Source organism: Dermacentor albipictus, chromosome 7, assembly GCF_038994185.2.
Source record: "Dermacentor albipictus isolate Rhodes 1998 colony chromosome 7, USDA_Dalb.pri_finalv2, whole genome shotgun sequence".
Classification (NCBI taxonomy): domain Eukaryota; kingdom Metazoa; phylum Arthropoda; class Arachnida; order Ixodida; family Ixodidae; genus Dermacentor; species Dermacentor albipictus.
The window spans coordinates 90,119,119-90,143,442 of NC_091827.1; the positions used below are offsets into that span (position 1 = coordinate 90,119,119).

The following is a 24,324-nucleotide window of genomic DNA, read 5'->3' on the forward strand; positions in this document are numbered from 1 at the left end:
TTTTACAAGACTGACATGCTGCTGTATGACTACCTTTTAAAAAGCACCAAATGAACAGTTGTTTATTTAGAGTTTAGTATTTAGATGTAGAAACATCAAAACATACGAAAAAAGAAAAGAAAATAGTTAATGGAGTATTTTTGTGTGGTAGAGACACTAGAGGATCTGTCACAACAAGATCATAACTGGTTGTAACGTAGAGGATACAACCGCTACTTGATTAGAGTGCAATACTAATTGCCAAACCAGAAGCAAAAAGAACGGGTTTTTGTTTAATGGACGAGAAGAAGGGGAACCGACGGACCCGATTTATTGTTATTCCCAACCATACAAAGCCAGCAGATAATGAAGAAAAAGAATGCATAGAAGAAAATACTTGTGGTTTCTTTACTCAAATGTGAAAACCTATAAGCTAAAGGGAAATGGTGGAAAAAATAACTTTGGGGCTGGCGGTGAGAGCCGAATCACACCATCCGCATTACGCGCGCATTGCACTGCCACTTGTGAGACGGCAGTTCACATTCTTGGATATCATTGTACGTGTGCACAAGGTCTCATCTAAGGAGTGCTAACCAGCGCCACACTTTCACCTCAACATCGAAAACAAAGCTTGCATTACCGATTTTCTTTCTGCATTGATCCAAAAACACGTTGTCCTTTTCTTAGTTCCGATAATTCGCGATACTTATTTCAGCAGGTGGAGAACAGTAACCCCACTTTAATTGTCGGTTATTGCGAAATATTTGGTTTAGTTTCCATATTTCAAAATACCAAACAGGTCGTTTTCGAATATGGATGAAATATTGCGCATGAACTATTTATGTTCGAAACTTCGAATATTCTCCCACCTAGTAGTGAATAAATATGTAAAGTAGAAGTCCTCTATACCCTTTTGGTGAATTCACTGTTTTCCTTCAATTGCGTGGACATTAGACAAATATGAAACGTCAAGGTAAATTATTTACATCACGTTAGCTTATAGTAGAGTGCTTTAAAACATTGATGTTCCTAAAATCCACTTGACAATTCTAACGAGAATTCTAGTGACTTTGTTGTCTCTATTCAACGACACGCTTCAGAAAATTTCGGCAGCACTCGGCTGTAATGGTTCATCATGAGTGACTGAAAACCGCATCTGTCAACGATAAAGATAGCTTTCACTGACGCATTTCTGAGCGTTTTTTATTGCAACGGTAATCGGGTACTGCGCAAGGCGATCTCTACAGTACGTGCCACCTGGGCCCCCTCTGAGTATGCTCCGTCCAGTCCTGAACATGTACTTTTGTACAACCGCCAATAAATATTTTGCAGTAAATCAAAGTGTCATTAACACATGAAATAAAAGAACCAGTCATTGTTAATTGGTCTGCGACCGCTAATCGGTATGTACGTAAACCCCCTCCCACCCGCACTGCTCGCTAGCTCGCTGCGCTTGCGTTTGCAGTAGCCCGCCGCGTCAGCCTTTGTGATGAAACATACGAAAGCCAAACATGTACTTGAGTTGTCAAGGGGGAAATTATACGCAAGTCTACATCACTTCACCTGTCTGTCACGCGACATCACGAAAACCGCGATAGCTCCAAATCTGATATGACGTGTACGCACTGATTGTGCATAATCTGACCGAACAAAACAAAAATAGTTATTTCTGATTCGACGTCATTTTGCCATTAGCCCTCGGCTATTGGTCAAAATTTTTCGGGCTGCACCCACTTCATCTGCCTCTCACGCGACGTCCCAAAACCAAAAAAAGTTACTGCGTCAAAGTGACGCGTACGCGTTAAAGATGCATTAATATGCCGAAAAGAACTCCATTTTCATCTGAATAGCCGCAGACTGCCCCGTTCCGAAAGGAATAAAAGGTGGCTGCGGCCGATCGCTCCGGCACTGGCTACTCGCGCCTGCCGGAGAGCATGGGTTTATTTGCATATAATAAAACTTTTTGCGTGGCCATGTAATGTTTTCGAGCACTTTCGGCACGTTTACGACCTCTGTCTGCCAACTCTTCTTCGCTAAGGATCCGTTTTAGCGCCATTTTTAAGCTTACGTTGCATGCCACCGCGATTTTCGACCAGCCACCACAAGCTAAGTAAAAGAAACAGGACCAATCGCAGACGTCGGCACCACCGTCTTCATCCCGTTATCGAAATTCAGTGCAGGGGCTCGGCCCCATCGAATCCTTCTCCACTTGAGCATACTCCTCGCCTTTTGTGAGCCAATTAGATAGGACAAGCCGCTCAGTGCAGGCAATGTTATTCGTTTTTCAAGCAAACAAAAGTGACCTCCCATGAACGATGGGAGCATTTGATTGGTTTGTTCAGACTACCCTGTGAGTGACCGCCCGATGCTGGCGTCGGCGGTTACGCAAATTAAGCAGATCAACCGGATAAAACATGTTGGAATACTTATACATTATACGGGGCCCTGGAGTCTATCTATCTATCTATCTATCTATCTATCTATCTATCTATCTATCTATCTATCTATCTATCTATCTATCTATCTATCTATCTATCTATCTATCTATACATATATATATATATATATATATACATATATATATATATATATATATATATATATATATATATATATATATATATATATATATATATATATATATATATATATACATACATACAGAGAGAGAGAGAGATGACTTGAGCCTACTGCAACTTGTGAGCTTCCATGCAGGAGAAAACATCTGTGTTGAAGTGAAACAACAGTGCTTTCGTACCGCAGCTTTTACTCCGGATATCTCAAAACTCGTGCTAGTTAAAAAATCTGTTCCAAACGCAGGTGCTTTGCAGCATCACTGGACTGAAATCGTGTGTACCAAAGCCATTAATGAAAGTTGACCAATAAAATTGTATGTGAAACATCATATTCGTTTTTAATTAGTGTAATGTCCTCCCTTTCGACTGATCCAGATTAATGAGCATATTTGAGCTATGTGCGATCGGAAGTTCATAAAAATTATGCTAGTGTAAAAATAAAATAGGGAGAAACATGCTTTTAATGGCCAAGAACATCTGTCCGTGTCAGAAAGGTCGTAGACTGCACAAAGCGAGTAAGAGTTGAGTACTAGCTCTCACCGTCCATGAAAGCCGCTTAGAAGAGCTTCCGACTGAGAGAGCGAGAAATAATTACTATAAGAGGAAAAAGGTAAGAGTTTGTTACTTGCAAGAGAGCTGTGCATATCTGCAAGCCTCATAATACTTCGGGTAATCAACGCGTAATTGCAAGACGCTGACTGTTCGAAGGAGGTAAACCATGTACATGTTTTCATCCCCTTGGACATTGAACTTAAAGCCAAATTTGAGTGCTGAAAGTAACGTCGCTCGCTATAGCTTGTTTCGTTAAAAGGAAAATAATTGCATGCAATTGATTGCGAGAAAAGGTATTGATTTACAGTGAACATTACTAAGTCAACAGTGAACAAAGCAATGGGTAAATTACAAAATTACCAAAGAACGTAATTGATTACAAGCAAACAATTTACGCGTAATTCGTTGTTCGTTTTTTTTGTGTGTGTGTGGACCAGACTAGAAACATATTCAATATACTCGCTGAATTGCAATGCACAACGAAACTCAACACAGGGAACATCGCCAGGAGCACACAGTTCTGTCACCTGTTCGGATGACCAAACTGTTTACATAATTCAACTCCTTGTCAAGCAAATCCACCGATGGCGCGCTTGCACACGTGGGGACTCTCTGACGAATTACGCACACTTCTAAACTTGCATGCGTTATTCCGTCCTTGTAGTGCCTAAAGATTCCGCACCCATCGGAATGCTACCTCCAGCGCAGCGACGCAGCGTCTGGTCACTGAGCTAACGTCCCGGATAAGAAGCGTATGCGTACCTATGTTCAAACACACTGGTTGCCGGTCATGTCAGACGCTGGACACGTATGCCTCAAGATCAGGGGAGAATATAGTGGCGATACACCACGGTGTCTTCTGCCAAAAGATAAATAGTAGGCGACCCTAATTTTTGACTTAGCTCTCTTAGTGGCACTCGCACCTTGGCGTTTGTGTTCGTTAGGTTAAGCAAGCCAACGTCTTTCGCCTGCTCGGATATGCGAAGGAGAGCGAGGAGGAAGCGCAGCGCGCGCCAGTTGGCGGTGCGCGTCCTCTCCGGTGATGACGTCAGAGCACGGAACTAGCGCGCACGCGCAGCTGTTGCGAGCAGTCAAGCGAGCGATCGAGCAGATGGGCGCCGGGAAAGGAGAAGCAAGAGGGAGCGACGTCACATCAGCTCTGCTATGCATATTTTGGTCTATGCCAGGCAAATGTTTCCCAATAATTAGCCGGTTAAATATCATGCCACATTCATGTGTGGGACGTCATTACTTCCGCTTTCTACTTCCAGGTTTCCAGGCATTTCTCGAAGGTCGTGCTCACGTGACCAGTCTCGAAAGTCTGCGATTCTGCGCTTTGGTTTGTGGTAAACGGTTATTTCTAAATAATTCGAATTATTAAAGACACTTCAGTAATTCAACTTGTAACTAAACGTGTGCTTAGATGTCTCTAATGAAACCCAAGAATTTTGTAGTGTACTCTTTTTTTTCTGTTTCTTTTATTTATTTTGTATTTCGTCCCCGGTCGTCTCAGGAAGTGAATCAGAAGTGCTGCGAAAGAAACAAGAGTGTCACTAGATGCTCGTGCCACAAAAAAAATAATATAGCAGAAGTGCCAGTAGAACTGTCTTACAATGACTATCGACGTCAATGCAATTAGCATTTCAGCAATGGAAAGCTTGAAATGCATTCAAACTTCATAGGGTTCTGATACCGCAAGTTGTTCATTCATATTTTCTTTTTTCCGCGAAACAAGTGATCTTTGCTTCTACTGCAAAGTACGCCGTCCTTTGCACTGCGCACTGTACTTCTTTTGCGTTTTTCTTCTCTTTGGAAAGTAATTCTATTAAGCATCAAAACTGCAGCAACAATAATCAGCTCCTGCTCTGGCCACACGTGTTTATACTGTAGGGCCACTGTAGGGCCACACGTGGCCCTACAGTATTTTCTAAAAAGATAAACAAAATAATATGAAGCGATGGAACCTATTACTGAAAACTTTCTTATTTACAATATGTAGGGGGGAAGTAAGCTAAAGAAATTGACTCGCCATCCTGGCCCCGCGAACGTGGATCGCAGGGCCACAGCTGCGATGCGAACGTCCAGCGAAGCTATTGCATAGAAAGCACGACCACAGCTGTCGCGGGGGCCTGCATTGTTTTATTTAATTAGCGTAATGGTAGCATTAATAATTTAGAGTGATGATAGTAATTGTAATTTTGGGAGGACGCAGCCGCTGGTTGTATTGCCGTTTCTTTTGCCTTTGCTGCTCCATGTGTTCATGCTGCTCCTCGGGAGTCCTAGTAGGACGCTGCAACAACAACGAAATTAGTTGCTAGGCTGGTTCTTTTACATATGAAAGGATAGTGACGTCAATCCTCCCGTCGCACGCTACCGTCGCCGCGGCAGCTTGTGCAGCAGGGGAGGTATTCCGCAAGACATAAAACTTTATTATGTCCTTGATGGGGTACAGGGGTGGAGGGGTTCGGGAAACTGACCCCCAATCCCATCATTCCTCAGACGGCGGCCAGTCCTTGTTTCTGGCGGCGTCTTCGGCCATCCGGACGGCCCAGAGCTGCTCCTCTGGGTCCAAGTTGAGCAGCAAAGTCTCCTACTGCTCGGCCGTAGTTATGATGCTTGTAGTGCTGGTGCAGTTGGTGTTGTGGGTGAGGCTTTGGCACATTGTCACATAATGTGATTGAAGTCAGCGCGGGCCTCACAAGCTTTGCAGAGTGGAGAGATTGCATTGGGGTAAATGTGGTTGTAGAGCACGAGGTTCGGTAAGGTTCGTGTCTGAAGTAGTCGCCAAGTGGTGGATTGAGATTTATTCAGTGTTTCGTGTGCTGGGGGTAGCGTGACTGCTCTTTGCGGTAGTGGAGGAGAATTTCTCTGAACGAGACCATTCGGTCCCGCGCGTGACCGCGATGCAGAACGGAGAGCTGGTCGGGATCGGAAGACTCAGGAGAACGATGATGCTCCCGGTGTGCGAGAGCTCGGGCGGCATCGTGGGCGGCTTCGTTTCCAGCTAGAAACGAGTGGCCAGGGGCCCAGATGATCTGGACGCGGCGTTGCCTCGAGGGAGGAGAGCCAGAGAGTATCTTCTGAGCTTGGGCCGCTATCAGTCCTCTTGTGTAGTTGCGAATGGCCGTTTTTGAATCGCTGATGATGCAGCGTGCATTTGTAGCCGCGTAGGCCAAAGCGATGGTCGTTTCTTCTCCTTCCTTAGATTGCGTGGCGAGTATTATTGCGGCCGCCGTGAGGCGGTACTGCGAGCCCACGACTGCGATAACCGCCATGACGTTTTGGTTGGGATATTCCGCTGTGTCCACGTAGGCTATGTCAGCGGCTTGGTCGTAGCGCTTTTGTAGTTGTTTAGCTCTTTCTGCACGTCGCTCCAGATTGTGTTCAGGGTGCACATTGTGAGGTACGGGCGGGATAACTAGCTGAGCGCGAATGGTTGGAGGGATGGGTACATTTGTTCCGGATTGGGTGGTGTAGGTTGTGCCTAGGGTGCCTAGAATGTGCTTGCCCGTGGTGGAATTGGTGAGTCGTTCGTATTGGCTAATACGCTGCGCTTCAATAAGCTCGTCTATGGTGTCGTGAATGCCGAAGACGTCCAGTTTCTAGTTGGAGGAGGAGATGGGAAGATGTAGGGCTTGTTTATAAGCCCTCTTGATCATGGTATTGAAATTGAGCTTGTCAGTTGCAATTGAGGCTAAGGTACGGGGTAACATAGGTGATCCTGGGGCCCTATAACGTAAAACTATTCCAAAATGTTTTTATTTCAATCTCCTGGCGTCAAATTTGCCTAATCGCCGACGCAAGCATCGGGCGGTCATCCGTAGGGTTGTCTGAACAGACCAATCAAACGCTCTCCTCGTTCATAGGTCACTTTTGTTTGCTTGAAAAACGAATAACATTGCCCACACGGAGCGGCTTGTCTTATCTAATTGGCTGACAGCAGGCGAGGAACACGCTCAGTTGGAGAGGGATCCGATGGGCACGAGCCACTGCGCTGAAAATCGATAACCTGATGAAGAGGGTGGTGCGGCGTCTGTGATTGGTCCGCTTTCCCTTACTTAGCTTGAGGTGGCTGGTCGAAAATCGCGGCGGCATGCAATGGAAGGTTAATAATGCCGCTAAAACGGATCCTCAGCAAAGAAAAGTTGGCAAAGCGAGGTCGTAAACGGGCGGAAAGTGCTCGAAAACTTTACACGGCCAAACAGAAAGATTTATTGTACAAAAATAAAGTCATGCTCTCCGGCAGGTGCGAGTAGCCAGTTCCTGAGCGATCGGCGGCAGCCATATTTTATTCCTTTCGGAACGGGGCAGCCTGCGGCTATTCAGAAGAAAATTCAGTTTTGTTCGGCATAATAATGCACCTTTAACGCGTACACGTCACACTGACGCGCTGAGTTTTCGCGGTTTTGTGACGTCGTGTGACAGGCAGGTGAAGTGGGTGCAACCCGAAAATTTCGACCAATAGCCGAGGGCTAATGGCGAAAAGGCGTCGAATAAGAAATAACTACTTTTCTTTCGTTCGGTCAATTCATGCATAATTAACGTGTACACGTCAGATGATATGAGGGGCGATCGTGGTTTTCGTGACGTCGCGTCATAGGCAGGTGAAGTGGAGGTGGTCCAAAGAAGTTTTTGACCAATCGCGAGCGCCGATTGCAGAAATGGAATAGAACAGTTTGGAATAGTTTTACGTTATAGCGCCCCTGCTCAAGGCGTAGGTGGTTACCAGGTGTATAAGGTTGTTTTCTTTTTTCATGCCATGATGTCGATTCGCGATGGGTGCAATGAGGCGAGTGGTTTGCTGAACATGAGTATCTAATTGCTTCAGTATCTCCGTGTTTCTGCCGTTTTGTTGGATGCGTAAGCCAAGGATACGGATGCTAGGTACATTAGGTAAGCGTTGCTGATGCACGGGGAGCTCTATCTCGGGGGCTGAGGGTCTGAACAACGACCTCCCCAATTAGGCTTGTACAGAAGGAGCTCCGATTTCTGTGGGGAGCACGCCAGACCGCGTGGTTCTACGTATGCAACGACCTCGTTGATGGCTTGCTGCAACGTATCTTGGATGTCGCCGTCGCGGCCCCCGGTGACCCACGCAGCGATATTGTCTGCGTAGAAGTTATGCTTGAGGTTGGGGGTGCTAGCTAATGCAGGCGGTAGTCCGAGCAAGGCCACGTTAAACAGGAAAGGGGACAGAACCGATCCTTGCGGCGTGCCTTTGCTGCTGAAGTGAATAATCGGCGACTGCGACCCTCCGCTGGCAATGGTAGCAGTGCGACCTGTAAGGAAATTCTTCACGTAGTTGTATGTTCGATGTTCAACCTGGAGTTGTGCCAGTTGGTTCAGTATGGCCTCATGCGTGACGTTATCGAAAGCCTTGGTTACGTCTAGCCGGAAGATGGCTCTCGAGTCCGGCCTGGAGCTTTTATCGCCATCGATAATTTGGTGCTTGAGCTTAATCATGATATTTTGAGCAGAAAGTTTCGGGCAGAAGCCAACCCTGCTATTGGGGAAGAGGTCGTCGTCGTTCATATGCTTATGTAAGCGTGTGAGGATGACGTGTTCGAAGACCTTTCCGACACATGAAGTAAGGAAGATAGGGTGGAGGTTTTCGAGTAGGAGGCGCTTCCCTGGTTTGGGAATCATAATAATTTTGGCTTTTTTCCATTGTGAGGGGAAGTTTCCAGTTTCCCAGTACGCGCTAAACTAAGCTGTGAGGGCTAGTATAGAATCCTCATCTAGGTAATGCCATCAGGTTCCGGGGCCGCGTTCGGGCGGAGTGCGACGATGGCTTCACGTACTTCTGCTGCTTGTATGGGCGCGTCCAGGTCGTCGTTAGCGGTGCCATTGTATGCTGGAGCGGGGGTAGTAGGTTGAGGTCCTACGTATCGGTATATCAGCTCTTGAAAAACTTGTGCGTCCGTGCCCGGACTGGTGTGAATAATTTTTTGCAAGTTGTGCTGCTGTGTGTTCTTGCCGTTGGCCGGATCGAGGAGGAAACGGAGGATATTTCACGTTTTGGGAAGGTTTGGTTGCCCCTGCATGACGTCGCATGTGCTGTACTAATTTTGACGAGTAAATTGTTGTGCGTAGTCTTCGATGTGAAGGGTGAGAGTGCTAATACGTTTCCTGAGCGTTCGGTTGGGCTTGCGGTGTTTGTATCTGCGTTGCAGACTGGCGAGGGCTTCCTACATATGCAGTAATTTGCTATCTTCCTCTTGCAGATTGGCTCCCTCGGGCACCAATTTAGTGGCTTCGCTCGCGTCTTGCAGCAAGGATGCGACCTAATCTTCGAAAGGGGGTTGGGTACCGCAGAAAGAGGTGAGGGCTCTGGCCTGCCGGAAAGCGTCCCAGTTCATTATGCGGAGTTGACCGCTCTTGGGCTTTCGGGGGCCTGCTCGAACTGTTGTTTGAATTAAATAGTGGTCGCTGCCCAAGTTGTCGTGTGTGTTGATCCAGTCTGCCTGTGGAATTCGTTTTGCGAATGTCAAGTCTGTATAGTGTCTCTGCTAACGCTGCTTCCCATACGAGTGGGACAAGTTGGATCCGTGACAAGAGTAAGACATAAATTCTGTCCGTCAAGCCATAGTGGTCTTCCCTTTCGGCGGTCCATTGGGTATCCCATGCCACCGCAGTAGCGTTTAGGTCCCCTACGATGTGCAAGGGGGCTCCCCTGGCTACTTGATCCGCTTTGGTTAAAAGTCATAGAAACCTATGTTGTTGTTTGGGGCTGCTGCACACATTGGGGCTGAAGAGGCTCTGTTGTATGCGCTTTGCAGACGGGCTGATCTACAGGAAAATGTGGACTGCTGTATCAACGCCTGTGTGATGGTGTATAACCGGAATGTTTCGCTTTCCTAGTGTGGTTACTTGTGGCCTGTGGTTATCATTGCAAACTAAGGTGTATGCCGCGTATCCCGACAGCTTAGCCGGTTCTCCGGTCTCTTGTAATGCGATAGCCTTGGGGGAAGTATGTGGTGCGAGAGAGGTAATCTATTGCTCTAAGTGCGCTCGTTTTTGCCGGAAGCCCTGGCAGTTCCACAGCCAAATGCAGTAGGTAACTCGTTCGGCATTACTCGCAGCCATCTTTGTCGGGACGCCAGTACGGCTTCTTTGGGGGACCTGCTCTGGGTCAGAGTAGGGTGTTTTAATCCTGTCAAACGGGTGTTGTGATTTTGAGCCAGACTCGCGACAATGTCTTGAAGCATTTTACGCGTGTCGTCCATTTTTTTCCTGCCGCTGTTGTTGTCTTGCCGCAAAGGCTTGTTCATTTCTGGGCAGTCGTAGCGTTTCCAGTTTCGCAGTAAGGAGGGGTGTTCATTGCGCGTTGGAGAGCTTTTGCAATGGAGGCGTCGAGCAATGAGGCAAGCTTACAGTCTAATTCTTCGCTGAGGTTGCGTTCTATCCGCTGTTGCAGCTGAGTGAGGGCCTGACAGCTGTCATTTCCTTCTGAAGTGTATGCTGGTGTTGCCGCTTTTGAGATTGGTTTGAGGGCTTTGCGGTTGTGCGAGTTTGGTTGTTGGGTTGTTTGTGGGCAATATATTGCAGGGACAGGAAGGATGTCTGCATTTGCTGGTAAGTGTTTGGGTTGCGTGTCTGCAAGTTGCGATTTGAGCTTAGCGTTTTCTGTCTTGAGGTCTTGTATCTTATCACTTTAGGATCGCAGCTCCTGCATGAAGTTGTGCATGGCAGTGCCACTAATTGTGTTCACTGGGGTTGCTATAGGTAGTGTGGTGTGACCTATCTGGGAGATAATGCTGGTCCAGCTTACCTTGGGGGGTGCATCTTGCACTTTAACTGTGGTCGTTCTAAGGCTCGCGTTTCCTTGCTGCTGCGCCGGTGTTAAGTCCGGGCTGATCCATTACTGACTGCGACCTCGGGAGCGGCTGCCTCCACGAGACCGACTGCGTCCTCATGAGTTGTTGCGTGCATGAGCCTGTGGTTGTGGCGTCGACTTCAGTGTTGGAAGAGCTGAGTCTCCATTTGCAGAAGTCGATGGCAGAAGTCGATGGTCGTCTGCTGGTCCGCTCCTTGCTGTTAAAGTCGTAGACGTTCCTATTGTCGTTGGAGTAGGAGGTATGGTGCCTGGAAGCAGCGATGGCAGGCCTTATCACCAGTCGGGTGGTCTTTGCCGCAGAGCGCGCAGCAAGGTCGACAAGGGCTATCAGTCGGCGGATTTAGTGTGTCATAGCTCTTGCATTTCTTGTGGGTTGGAGTGGGACATACATCGGCCCTGTGGCTGACGGTCCCGCAGATGTCGCAGACCTCGATGCGCCTCTTACGTAGATAGCATTTGTATTCTGCTCCGCAGTAGTAGACATGGTACAGTACTTGCTTTCCGTCAAATACGATGAGCACTGAATTTGTATTACCCATACGTTGCGCCTGCAAAATCTTTGAATTCTTCGTGTAAACGAAACTGTTGGTAATGCATTCTTCCGTCTCATATGAAGGGACGTTTTATATAACTCCTTTGGCGGCGTCCTCCGGTGGTGTGGCGTATGTTGTGGCAGCGTAGTGGTCTGCTCCGATGGGGAGACTGCGGATGCGGCAGTATTTTGCGGCGTTAGACATAATTGGCGTGTTCACTACAATGACGTTGTTATCCCTGCAGGAGCGGTAAATGCTGTCGTCTGCTTCTTTGGTTGTAATGCCCATGATCTGTAGTATTAGGTCGCGTATCTGGGCGTCTCCTAGTTTGGACACATTGAAACCGTCTCTTCGGCGAATGAAGATCTTGATATAGTTGTTCGTAAGTCGTGGTTGCTGTGGTGCGCGTGGGCGTAGTGTGGACTGCTGGGTAATCTCGGCACGTGCGCTTTCTGTTGCACGGAGGGATCCGTGTTTTAGCAGGGATGATGCCTGCGTAGTCTGTCGTTGCTTGCTGTGGCTGACAAGCCACCCTGCTTCAACGGTAATTTCTTCGGGGACTATTTCCGTGCCTTCAACCTCTACTACCTCCATAACGAGGAGAGGGGCTGCGCTTACTTATCTCAAGGGGATGCGAGTAGTTGGGGCCAAGCCCTCGGGAGCCGGGATGGCGACAGCGACGCCTCGAACCTTCGTAGCCGCCGTGCACCTGTTTCTCGGCCAGACGGAGTAGCTGAAGCTCTCGTAAGGGTTAGCAATCTTGTGGTCGTAGAAATCGTTGTCCTGGGTCCCTGGCGTAGGGACTGGTCTTGATCGGTAGCTGACCACTTCCGGAAAGTGGTTCCGACGATCGACGCAACGATCACTTTCGGCGATACTATTGCCTCAGTCGTCAGGGTCGCGCTGATTGGCTGGTTGAGCAACACCGGATGGGCTGATTGGCTAGTTGTGCACTACGTCAGGCGAAGGGGATAGTATCGCCGAAAGTGATCGTCACAGGATACGTCCCCAGTAATATTTACCAGGAAACGTAAGTGTAGAGCGCTACGAGCTTAGTGTTGTTATCGGGAGCTCCTTGTCATCAATGATGTGGTTTGTACGCTCGTTTTCTGCTTGTTCTTTATTGAAACCGATGCATTGCTTTAAGTATGTTGTAGGCGTGATACCAAAGAATATATGCACTTTTCGCTTCAATCACTGAATTTTTTTTTACTCGCAGAAGGTAGTTTTCTTTTCGTGAAGGAGCACCGCAAAGGGTTCCGACCGGCTAGAGACTAACAGCTTCGCTGTAAAATGCTAGTCACGAGTGTACACCCCCGCTTCACAGCACTACCAACGATCACACAGATCAGACACCGAAAAAAAATTTAGGCAGAAACTCTGCACTGAGTAATTGTCATATAGTTCCTAAAAGTTCTTGCAATCATTGCTTCCAAAGCCTATACGGCTCCCTACTAACCAATACTCTCTACTACTCTCCAACAAGGTCGTACTTGTGGAACTCATCAGCGCATCTGATGGTGTTTTGTGTTCCAACTCGTGTCAGTGACGACACCCTGATTGCTGCATTTGCACCGAATAGGAAGTGCCGAGGCATTTCCAACACAGTTTTCAAACACAGGATCGACATCGGCAAAGGAAGCCGACTGGTCAAACTCGCCATGGTAAAACCTCCACCGAATTTCATCATGGTTGCTGACTTTCAGGCAATCCTGGAATACAAATGAATGAAGAGGACGTGCGCCAAGTGCGGCGCAGAAGGTCATTTCGGGCGTCCTCCACATTATCTCGATGCGTCCGATGTGTTATTTTTGGCCATGCGATAGCAGCGTGCAATGCGCCATGCAGACGTTGCAACGGCAAGCACGTCACTGCAGTAACACCACCAACATCAGCCCAACCACCTCTGAATACCTCTGAAACGGCAACACAGGCGCAAGCCAGCGATCAAAGAAGAGAAAAAATGTGTACCGAACGTGCCGATGTCAGCGTCCGCCGATACGAGTAACGTCACGTCTTCTCCGCCTGCTTACTAAGAAACCAAAGAGAGGCTGCCTACTTTATGCCTTCGTCTGCAGCGGAAGAAGACGAGGCGTCGAGACAAGTTGGACAAAGCACAACTTGCCTCGCTTTTATGTGAACAAGAGACCCGTAGGGTACTTGCAACGCCATAAAATATGTTTTCGTTGCAACTTTGAGGAGTGTTTGTTTGTTATCACGAAGAAATATAAAGCTTCGGATACCTTTTTTTATTATATATAAACGATTTGCTACTTCACTGCTCTTCTAACATCCGTCTTTATGCTGATGACTGCGTTCTATATGAAGTGATTAACTCTTCTAATGATCAGCTGCGCCTTCAAGAGTCGTTTTCTAGGTTTTGCGATTGGTGTAATATTTGGCAAATGAACATTAATTTCAATAAAACCATTCTGATGCAAGAAATCTTGCCCCTCCCTATTTTGTTTCTCGTTCAATGGCCGTGCTGTTGGTAAGGTTTCTGAGTATAAGTATCTTGGTGTCATTACTACGCATAACATGTCATGGTCTAAACACATTGATTACGTATACAGTAAAGCACTAAAAAATTAGGTTACTTGAGGCGAACACTAACCCGATTTACTAAAAATACAAAGTTACTAATGTATAAATCTCTAATCGGCCCTGTTCTTGGTCATGCACGTGTAGTTTGGAGCCCGCATAAGCAGTTAGAGATTAATAAGCTAGAAGCCTAACAAAGGCTCGCGGGAGTGACAGTGAGGGTGATATGGCATCGGGGCGATGCACTCTCCAGTCAGGCAACGCCTCATGGCATACTGCGGCAGCTGGCGCTCCCTTTTGACCCCTCTGCTCCGTCGAGGCGCGCTTGTTCCCGGCGTTCCGGCTCATTTGGTGCTATTGCATTGAAGGGACCGAATGTCGCAAGAAAACCTGACAATTGCCTGCTAAAGTGTAAGCATTCTTTCCCACCGGGAAGGTCATGGGTGGTTGTGCATAAGCTAGGAAAAGCTAGTAAGCAGCACTAAGCAAAAAACGAGATGTCACAGCCGAGCCAAACAATGCCTATGCATTTGTACACAATTCTAAGGATTTCTGCAGCTTTTATTTGATGTTATCATATCTACGAACAGTGGATCCGCATAGGGTGTAGATGGCGTGCCAGTCAAATTTTACCGGTCCTGATGGCCAGAAGTGCCTTCGTATCTCTTCTTAACGTAATTCTTGCACGTGAATGTCCTGAATCGTTTACTCGCGGCCGCCTGATGTTCTTTATAAAGACAGACTCGAACCTTGAAAAGCGTCATCCTGGAGGCCTATAACGCTGCTCAACACAGACTATAAGATACTGGTCACCCTTCTTGTAAATCGCATGAGGACATTATTGCCGAAAATAGTCACTGTACATCAAACATATTCCGTGCCTGGTGGGAGCATATTTTCATCTCTCAGCGTAACACGTGATATCATACAATACACAACAGAGCGTGAAGCGTTAGGAGTATCGGAAAGCATGCGGAAAGTCAGAGCGTTTGACCGCTTAGAACAACACTAGTTATTTGAGGAGATACGATGCTACAATTTTCCCGAAGAGTTTGTAAACATCCTGCGTATGTTGTACTCGGAAAAAAGAACTGAGATACCACTTAAGAGCACTTTGAAACCTAAGTTGCATATGACAAGGTGAATGCAGCAGGGCTATCCTTTGCCACATATATTGTTCGTACTTGCGAGTGACCTATTGTTACCAGCTGCCTACCAGCTGCGCCACTGACGTCGCGGACTATTGTTAAGGCGTTTTAGTGAGAGCCCACTTGTAAGACTTCCAATGCCGGGAACAAAGTGCATAAAAGTATGGGAACAAATGGGTAGCCGTCGCGACTGATTACGCCACCCGATACGCTATCACTCGGGCTCTCCCTACCAGCTGCGCCACTGACGTCGCGGACTATTGTTAAGGCGTTTTAGTGAGAGCCCACTTGTAAGACTTCCAATGCCGGGAACAAAGTGCATAAAAGTATCAGGATATGCCGATCACATTACTTTATTCTTACGTCATGGTGACTGTCTTCTAGAGGAATGTCGTATTTGTAATCTATATGCATCAATGCCAGGGGGAAGGAGTAAAATAAGTATGAAGAAATTCGAAGCACTGAATTTAAGACACATTGCGATAACATTACCAGGAGGCATTAAACATACCGAGCATAACCACATACTAGGCAACAAATTTTCTACAAGCGGCATGTCAGTCCACACGTGACGGAACATTGTTACCTCCATTAGAGAGCAGTCGGAAGGAACGACTGCCTGCCCACTTCCGCTAGCAGAAAGGGATTTTTTCATTAAGAAGGTATCGTGCAGCAAAGTGTGGTTTCCTGCAAGATGTCAGTTTCTGAGTATAGGATGAGAGACGACCTCTTGGAGAAGAAGAAGAGGAAACAAAGAGCTTCATATAATATTTACATATATCGCCGAAAGTAGTGTGCATGTAGCGGTAAGAGTGCACAAGACCGACGGGACGGCTGGTGGCGACTCTAGCGTCTAACTGTGGGCCGGATGTGCGTAAAATTCTTTTGGCGACCCATCGTCGACAGAAACAGGGTAGGTTCGTTGTTGACGTCATGCGCGTCGCATTCCTTTTTCGTCCCACGAGAAGTCTCAGTGCTGCGTAGCACCGGACTCGATGGGAAGAGGTCAGCATTTAAGTGGAACTTTGAACGTTCGCGGTGGATTAGTCTTCGGGCTGCGTGCCACCGGACTCCTTTGTTCGGCCCACGGGAAGCGGTCGGCAGTGTCGTAGAACTTTGAAGGTTGTCAGTGGATGTTAGAAGCCCGTCAAAAGAGAAACAACTTCAAAAGAACGCGTGAGAAGGGGCAGGGGGGAGGTAGCACCCGTCCTTGCGATTACAGGCACGTTGTGCGGCACAACAGCAGCCCCGTCGCCAAATAATAGATCCAGGAGTGGAGCTGTTCGACGCAGCTCGATGTACGGGATGTACTGGTTGAGTGACATCCTTGAAAATTTATAGGAATCCGCTTTGGGGATTTTTCAGCCGGTGGTCTTTCTTTCTGCTCGGCCCCAAAGTCCAATGGAATGACGGAGAATGCATAACGGCAGCGCCAAACCACTCGGCCCAACGCGAGCACCCTTCGAATGTTCTTCAAACCACCAGAGGAAAGCTTGGAACCAAGCACTTTCTAAGATCTGCCTGCGCTAAACGAAACAAAATAAATGATTTCCGAATAGGAGACACGTATCCGACAGAAAATTCAAGATAAAGACCTTTCCATGATTGTCAACACGTGACACTGTTTATCAAATCAGAAACACTTCGCAAGCAATTCCCGACTGTAAGGCCGGCAGGTTGGTAAATACCAAGGTTGCCAAAAATAAATTTTGCCGCGGAAAGCCATAACGCAAAGGCTGAACGCTGCTAATCTGTGCATTAGGCGGCATTTCGCAAAAGTGCGGAATGACATCCGGCAACTGTAACCGCTCACCGAAGTACCCCACCGCTTAGTGCTTTCTAAATGCACTCGGCGAAGTGAGGACCACGTTTTTGAAACAGTGAAATGGTTTGAACAACTGCGAAACAAAATACTCAAACTCACGCGAACGACATAAAAACAGTGTTGAATCAAATTTCAACACTGACGCGAACTACTAATGCGTACAATACATTCATCAAGTCACAATAAAAATGAGGCACTTAGGTCCTTCCTACAGTCTACATATACATAAAAACAACAGAAAAACGGAAACACTAAACACTGACGCCAAGGGCGTAGCCAGCAATTTCATTGGGAGGGAGGCTCGCGTTGCAGCTTGGCCTCCTCCTTATAGAATTTGTCGAGGGATTAAATACATGAATAATAACTGCATTGCTATTGCCAAAAAAGCTGCAAACAAATTCTTGGACGTTACGCATTGTCAAGAAAAGTAAAATATGTATTTTCTTAAAGAAGGATATACTCGTACACCCCGGAAATTGCGCCCAATATAACTGATATCAATACTTCCATGTTATTGTGTCTATTTATTAACTAAACAAAATATCACATGAACTTATGAAATATATCAGTACGAAACCAGCAAAGCAGTGCAGGCTGCTTATATGAAAAATGTAAAGGCCTAGATATTGCTACGGCACAATATGTGCGATCACGAAAGGCCAGCCGTGTGAAGACGACGACGACGATTAGATGCTAGCGCGGGCTGTTGCCTCTTGGCCTAGCGCAGCGTATTTTCCTTGTAAATATATTTGTACATAGCTTTTCGTCTGCGTCATCCTACGTAACATATCTGGTGGAGGTGGACGTTCCCTGTACCTCGTCACGGAGCTTCGCAGTGGACGGTGCGTCGAGCCTTCCTTCATGGCTCCCGGCGACGACAACCCGACTCCGCCGGCTCCGACACCTGCTGCCCCTTCGACGACCTACATCACTCTCCCCGCTACCCGTGATCCTGGCGTATTCTCGGGCCACGATGGGGAAGACGTCGATGACTGGATCAGCCTCTATGAACACGTCAGCCGCAATAACCGGTGGGACCCTACGATTATGCTCGCCAACGTAGTCTTTTACCTCGGTGGCACACCTCGAGTTTGGTATCGCACGCACGAAGATGAGCTCACCAGTTGGGATTCACTGAAGACACAGCTTCGAGACTTGTTCGGCAACCCCTACGGTCAAAAACTTGCCGCGGAGAAGGCGCTTTCCGGCCGTGTGCAGACGTCAACAGAGCCCTATGTCACATACATTCAGGACGTCTTGGCTCTGTGCCGCAAACTTGACACCCACATGACTGAGTCAGGCAAGGTTTCCCACATCCTCAAAGGCATTGCCGATGACGCCTTCAACTTGCTCGTTTGCAACAACGTAGCCACGGTGGATGCTGTTATAAAAGTGTGCCGCCGCCTGGAACTCGCCAAAAGCCGACGTATTGACCAGCAGTTTGTCCGTCTGCCCAACACCCCAGCGACATCTTCCTGTGCCGACGCTCCTCGTCCCAACAACACTGCCGATGTTACCAGGATCGTCCGGCGTGAGATCGAGGCCGCCTATCCGCTGCCTTCGACTCCAGTCCCACCAACACATCTGCAGTCACGGTCTCACTGATCCAGGCAGTTGTCCGCCAGGAGTTTGAAAACATGGGTCTTCACACCATCTGCTCGGCCCTTCGCCCTGATACCCGCCCGGCCCATTGCCCTGATACCCGCCCGGCTTCTTCGATTTCGCCCCGTCCCGCATCTTCTTACCCACCACGTTTCCGCAACCCATCTGAGTGGCGCACTGCTGACGACAAGCCTATTTGTTTCCACTGCCATCGCATCGGGCACATTTCTCGGCACTGTCGTAGTCGCTGGAGTTCCCCGATCCCGTCTCCTTATACTGCCTACTCTCACCCCTCAGGTGGCCCTTCTCGTCCCTATGCCGCACGCTCCGATAACGCCGCCACTGATTCTCCTGCAACGAACCGCCCCTATTCTCGTTCGCCTTCGCCCCAACGACGACAATCTCGCTCTCCCCAGCCCCGTCGCTCCTATTCGCCGACTCCCTTCGGGCGCCGCTCCCAGCTGGAAAACTAGACGATGCAGCGCCTCGAGGTGACGCTGCATTGCTCCCTACGCCGCCAAATCCTCTACTGACTTTGCCCACTCATCTGAACCTTCTTGACGTGCACGTCGACGGTGTTTCCGTGTCTGCTCTCATAGACACTGGGGCGCATTTGTCCGTAATGAGCGCTGACCTTCGTAACCGGCTCAAGAAAATTATCACGCCCGCCACGACGCCTGTTGTCCGTGTCGCCGATGGTGGAACAGCCCCCGTAATTGGTATGTGTACCGCCCGCGTCTCCTTCGCCGATCGCTCAACAATCGTGCTATTCACAGTCATCGCCCACTGTCCCCACGACATCATCCTCGGCTTAGACTTCCTCTCCGCACATTCTGCTCTCATCGATTGTTCCGCCAGTACTCTCCGCCTTGACCTGCCTGTTCTGGATCCTACTGAACCACACCCCAGTCGCCTCAGTTCCGCCGACTTCGTTCGCTTGCCACCTTCGGCACTGACCTACGTTGCCCTAGTGTCATCCCCACCAGTCCCCGACGGTCACTACATCGCGGCTCCTATGCAAGACGTCCTCCTTACATACGGGATCACAGTACCCCATACAGTTTTATCTATTACGGCGAATTGCGTCTGCCTGCCAGTGGTCAACTTTGGCTTGACGACACAAGTGCTGCCACGTGGGATGTCTTTGGCCCAGCTTTGTTCGTTCGAGGATCACTCAGTAGCATCCATTGCCGTAGACGACACTTCATCCGATACTTCACTTCTCTACCATCGCTGTCGACAAATTGTTCCATCGCTGACTTACGGAAAATGATTGCGCCCGACGTGCCCTCCCAGCACGCTCGTGAACTCTACCGCGTTCTATTTTCCTACCACGACATTTTTGACTTTAACGATCGTCCTTTAGCCCAAACTACAGCTGTCAAACATCGCATTAATACCGGCGATGCCCCTCCTATTCATCGCCGCCCGTATCGAGTGTCACCAGCTGAGCGTCAAGTTATTCACGCAGAAGTTCGCAAAATGCTTGCCAAGAACATTATTGAACCGTCATGTAGTCCTTGGGCGTCACCGGTTGTGCTGGTAAAAAAGAAGGATGGCTCATGGCGCTTTTGCGTGGATTATCGGCACCTTAACAGGGTTACCAAAAAGGACGTGTATCCCCTACCTCGGATTGATGACGCCCTTGACTGCCTCCACGGTGCTCCCTATTTCTCCTCTATTGACCTTCGCTCCGGCTATGGGAAGATTGCCGTGGACGATCTCGACCGTGAGAAGACTGCCTTTGTAACACCCGACGGTCTTTATCAATTCAAGGTGATGCCGTTCGGCCTATGTAACGCTCCTGCCACTTTTGAACGCATGATGGACTCCCTTCTTCACGGTTTCAAATGGTCCACGTGCTTGTGCTACTTGGACGACGTTATCGTATTCTCCCCAACGTTCGCTACGCACCTCGAGCGCCTCTCAGCAGTCCTGGACGTTTTTCGGCGAGCCGGTCTGCAACTCAACGCATCGAAGTGCCAATTCGGCCGTCGCCAGATTACCGTCCTTGGATATCTCGTTGACGCGAACGGAGTGCAGCCGGACCCAGGCAAGATCCATGCTGTTACGCACTTCCCTGTTCCGACGTGTGTCAAGGATGTGCGCAGGTTCATCGGCCTTTGTTCGTACTTCCGCCGTTTCGTGAGGAATTTCGCCGCCATAGCACGACCACTAACCGACCTTTTGAAAAAAGACTCTCCTTTCCAGTGGGGCGATAACGAGGCCTCTGCATTCTCTCATCTCATCGACATTCTCACAACGCCTCCCGTTCTGGCCCATTTCGATCCTTCTGCGCCTACCGAAGTCCGTACTGATGCCAGCGGTCACGGAATTGGAGCAGTACTAGCACAACGCCAGCGTGGCCACGACCGTGGTATCGCTTACGCCAGCAGGCTCCTCTCACCCGCGGAGCGCAACTATTCCATCACTGAGCGTGAGTGTCTGGCCCTAGTTTGGGCGGTTGCGAAATTCCGCCCATACTTATATGGCCGCTCCTTTTCCGTTGTCACAGACCATCACGCGCTTTGTTGGTTATGCTCATTGAAAGACCCTTCAGGAAGACTTGGTCGCTGGGCCTTACGCCTCCAAGAATATTCGTTCTCTGTCACCTACAAATCTGGCCGACTACACAAGGACGCTGACTGCCTGTCTCGCTACCCGGTAGACGAGCCTGACGACGCCGACAGTAGTACCGCCGACGGCATTTTCTCTGCGTCTGCCTTCGCTAACATCGCCGATGAGCAGTACCGAGACCTATCGCTGCGAGTACTCATCGAGCGTCTGCGCTCTGCACCTACCGACGCATCCGTTCGCCGATATGTCCTCCAGGGCGGCATTCTGTACCGAAGGAGCTTCCTCCCTGATGGCCCTGATGTTCTTCTTGTCGTGCCAAAATATCTACGACAGGCTGTGCTCTTTGAGATGCATGACGCACCCACTGCAGGACATCTTGGCGTAACCCGCACGTACGACCGCGTCCGCCGCCGCTTCTATTGGCCTGGTCTCGCTCGCTCCTTTCGACGCTATGTTGCTGCCTGTGATCCCTGCCAGCGTCGGAAGACACCTCAGGTGCTACCTGCCGGTCATCTCCAGCCGATCACCGTCCCTGTGGAACCGTTCTTTCGTGTTGGATTAGACCTGCTCGGTCCCTTTCCCACGTCATCCTCTGGGAACAAATGGGTAGCCGTCGCGACTGATTACGCCACCCGATACGCTATCACTCGGGCTCTCCCTACCAGCTGCGCCACTGACGTCGCGGACTTTCTCTTGCGTGACATTATCTTGCTTCATGGCGCCCCGCGACAGCTGCTTACTGACCATGGTCGAAACTTCCTCTCGAAAGTTATCGCTGTCATTGTGCGTTCCTGCTCCATTCAACACAAACTGACTACTTCATACCATCCTCAAACCAATGGCCTGACAGAGCGGTTAAACCGTACTCTTACCGATATGCTGGCCAAGTACGTTTCCAAGGACCACCACGACTGGGACATTGCCCTTCCGTACGTAACATTTGCGTACAATTCTTCCCGGCACGACACCGCCGGATTTTCTCCCTTTTATCTCCTGTACGGTCGCGAACCTACCTTGCCCCTAGACACGGCACTTCCTCATGCTGCGGTCTCAACAAGCGAGTATGCGCGCGACGCCATCGCCCTCGCCGACCATGCACGCCAGCTTGCCCGTGCTCGACTTACGGCCTCACAGACCACTCAGCAGTGTCAGTACAACGCCCGCCATCGTGACGTACAGTTTTCACCTGGTGCGCTCGTGCTCCTGTGGTCGCCCTCTCGTCACGTCGGACTTTCAGAGAAACTTCTTTCGCGATACACAGGGCCCTACCGCGTGCTGCGCCAGGTGACGCCTGTGACTTACGAAATTGCTCCTGTGGGCTCCACCTCGTCCTCTCCTGTGGCATCTAGTGATGTCGTACACGTCAGTAGGCTCAAGGCCTACTACACTGCTTCCGAGTCCGATCTTTAGTCGCTCCGGGACGGCGCTTTTGCAGCCGGGGGTAGTGCTACGGCACAATATGTGCGATCACGAAAGGCCAGCAGTGTGAAGACGACGACGACGATTAGATGCTAGCGCGGGCTGTTGCCTCTTGGCCTAGCGCAGCGTATTTTCCTTGTAAATATAATTGTACATAGCTTTTCGTCTGCGTCATCCTACGTAACAATATGAACAAGTTCAATACAAATATTTTAATGAAGATTTGTCATTTAAGAACTTTGTTTACAATTTCGTACATATGCAATGGTCAGGGAAAAAGCTCAATGACCCTGTCCTTTACTCCAATGCGCAGGAGCAGCTGTTACCGGTCGTGTATTGTAATTGCACCGAAGTTATAGTCGCTGCAGAGAGCACATATAAAGAGTTGGAGTTCTGCAACATATACGAGGGCGAGTGAAATGAAAGTGAGAGTAAGCGAAGGACAAGTGGTGTACTTTATTTAAAAGTAGTCTCCATGAGCATTTAGACATTTCTCCCACTGACTAACTAGTCGCGTGATTCACGTGCCATAAAACTCTGTAACTAAGTGACTCTTCCACGTCGTCGTGCGACACAAATCTGCTTCCCTTGAGCTGTTTCTTCTGCTGCCCCAAAATGAGGAAGTCGCAAGGCGACCTGTCTGGGCTGTATCATGGATGTTGCAGCGTTTCTTACTTGGACTTTGCCAATTTTATATTAACCACATCAGTGACGTGGGCACCGTCATTGTCGTGGAGCAAGATGACCCCATTCGTCAATTTTCTACGTCGTTTGTTCTTGATTGCGATACGGAGCCGATCCGGCATTTCACAATATCGAAAACGATTGGTAGACTCTCCATGTTTAGCAAATTATATGAGTAATGACAATCGAAAGAAAATCTACATCTTCCCCGCGAAAACGACGGCCTTTGCTTCCTTTGGGGATGGTGAATTTGAATGTTCGCACTGCAAGCTTTGCCTTCGTATTTTAGGCTCGTAGTAGTGGCACCACGATTCGTCCCCAGCCACAACTGCAATCAAGAAGTCATCACCCTCATTGTGACACCGGATTAAATTAGTCAAGGCAGCGCCGAACTTCTCAATGTTCTGGCGGTGGTTCAAAAACTTAGGCATTCATTGCACATACGATAGCCCATAACCGAGATGTTCATGAACTGTGGTGTGAACCGAACCGTGACTGGTTTGGTTCGGTTCACAGTTCGGTTCGGTTCATGGTGACATTCACAGGTTCTGCCCGTTCATCGATGCTTATCCTCCGTTCTTGTCTAAGCTCATGAACCATTGCGATTGCGTTGGGGGTGACCACACTGTGGCTTTGGCGCGGTCTTTGAAACTTTCACGTCCTTCTTTCAAGCGTTTCCTCCAAAGCTTCACAATGGCCTATGAAATGCCCTGTTCAACGTACACGGCAGCCATACGGCGACCAATTTCTTTTGAGGAAATACCTTCAGCTGTCAAAAACCTCACGACACTACGCTGTTCAACCTTTGGAGCATCATTTAGGTCACGCAACCATATTCAACCCAGTGTATGTGAGCTGCAATTGGCGCCAAGAAAACACCCTCGGCTGATGTGGTTAAGATGGCGGATCAGCAGCAACACGCTGCAGCCAGCCTCTCGCAATCTTTTTCTTTCTTTCTCTCCTTTTATCCTTCCATAACAATATTGATTAGTTAACACAAAACTTAGGCCTCTACCCGAGTCTCTTTCGCTGGCTCAGGGCTTTTGCACAA

The 24,324-nt window shown here is 48.7% G+C and overlaps 1 long non-coding RNA gene across 1 annotated transcript in view; it reads left to right on the forward strand.

Moving 5' to 3' along the window:
* LOC135916755 (uncharacterized) overlaps positions 1-24,324 on the forward strand; it is a 218,629-nt gene that overhangs the window by 123,275 nt on the left and 71,030 nt on the right. The window contains exon 4 of the long non-coding RNA XR_011507472.1: positions 4,379-4,453. This is a non-coding gene — a long non-coding RNA (uncharacterized lncRNA). The remainder of the gene's footprint in view (positions 1-4,378; positions 4,454-24,324) is intronic.